Raw genomic sequence first — 1,909 nt, forward strand, 5'->3', positions numbered from 1 at the left:
AGTCCTTAACTATGCGAGATGGAAGAATGTCAAGCACAGTATTGGTGTTATTCAGTTGATCAACTAGCCGCTTAAGAGTCAAAAGTGACACAGGCTCAAACTGATGGAAAGTTGATATGCACTCAGAAGTGAGGAGAGGACATGGAAAGGGGTCCAATTACGGGGAAAGGGAGGACTTAAGAGATGAGACCTTATCTAAAAAATGAATTTGAAATCGCTCACAAAGAGCCTGAGAATAAGGTGAAGGCATGTCTGGGCAAGGGTTAACCACTGAGTTAAAAATATTAAATAACGTGCAGGGGCTATGACCATTGGTCAGGAATTTTAAGCGGCTAGTTTGTAGCATGTCATAAGAAATCTGAAGTTCATCTTTTTTCCACCTTCTCTCATCACAGCGACACACGCGACGTAAAGCGCACGTAGTGTCATTAAGCCAGCATTGAGAGTAGGTTCTAGGGCGTTTCATTTTAATAGGTGCAGCAGTATCAAGGATAGAAGAACATAATGATAGCAAGGTATTAGCACAGTTATCCACCGAGCGAAATGAACAACAGTCGGGAATGATAGATGCAAAATCCGAGAAAGACATAGAAAAGTTTGACACAGCTTCAGCATTGATTACACGTAATGGACGAAGAGGAGCCACAGGGTGCAGTTCAGTAGTACATAAGCCAGTATCAAATATAACTGGGAAATGATCAGAAATCCCAGCGTCACTTATATCCTTGATACAAATGTCCAGGCCATATGAAAAAACCAAGTCCAAAGATTGTCCTTTAACATGGGTTGGGTCATTAACCCACTGAATCAGGTTAAAAGAGTCAGTTAATGCAAGGGAGTCTTTAGCAAATGGGTCATTCTTACAGCAAGTGTGTATGTTAAAATCACCAATAATGAGAACACAACCATATTTAAAAAGAACAGAACCTAGAAGTTCAGCAAAGTCCGTGATAAAACATTTGTTATATTTAGGCGGTCGGTAAACCACCACACAGAGTGTGGTCATGGAAGCAGTCATCTCCAATAACTGGACTTTAAAACTAGAGTAGGGAGGTGAGGGTAGCTGCCGAACTGCATATGAATTTTTAAAAACCGAGGTTATGCCACCACCCCTACCAGTAAGCCTTGGTGCGCTAAAAAAGACACAGTCCGAGGGAAGAAGTTCGGAAAAAGGGGTGAACTCACCAGGACAAATCCAGGTTTCCATCAGGAATAAAACGTCAATCCCATTAGTAGAGAAGAAATCATTTAAGAGAAAGGTCTTATTGACCAGCGACCTGACATTGAGCAATGCCATCCGTATCCTAGGGGCTAAATCGCCACGGGTGGTGCATCGCAGGACACTTAGGTTGCTTCGGCAAATGCCACGTTGGAACGATGTTATCCAAACCCGAGCAGGAAAACATGCCACAGGAAGGGCTGGCTAGGCTTTGTGGTCAGCCGAGCAGATCCAACGGCGAGTAAGCAGTGTTTCTTGTGTAGATTAGGAAGGGGTAGGTGGAAGAAGCTGGTCGGAGGGTCCAGTTGTGGTGGGGTGGCGTTGCCCAGATTCCAGCAAGGATCAGCCCGAGATGAATGGGAGAGTCGAAGATTTAAGTGTTTGCCTGTCGTACGTAATCAGTGCACAGCCACTAGATGAGCATACAACTAAAAGGATAAAAAATAAAATGCCAAGGTCCATAAAAAAAGGTAGAGTGGGTAAAAAGCAGCATACCAGGTACAGCCGAGGACGGCAAGCCATGTACACTGGCGTCATCTTTAAACATAACAGGAGAGCTAAAATAAAAACAGAAAAAAGCTACATCACACTGAACACAAGACTAGGGATACTGAGGAGTGGGAATATTTTTTTAAAAATACATAAAAACCAAAGGAACTAAACATAAATAAACCAACCCTGTAGTTCAGC

The sequence above is a fragment of the Neolamprologus multifasciatus genome, chromosome 5 (genome assembly GCF_963576455.1).
Source record: "Neolamprologus multifasciatus chromosome 5, fNeoMul1.2, whole genome shotgun sequence".
NCBI lineage: Eukaryota > Metazoa > Chordata > Actinopteri > Cichliformes > Cichlidae > Neolamprologus > Neolamprologus multifasciatus.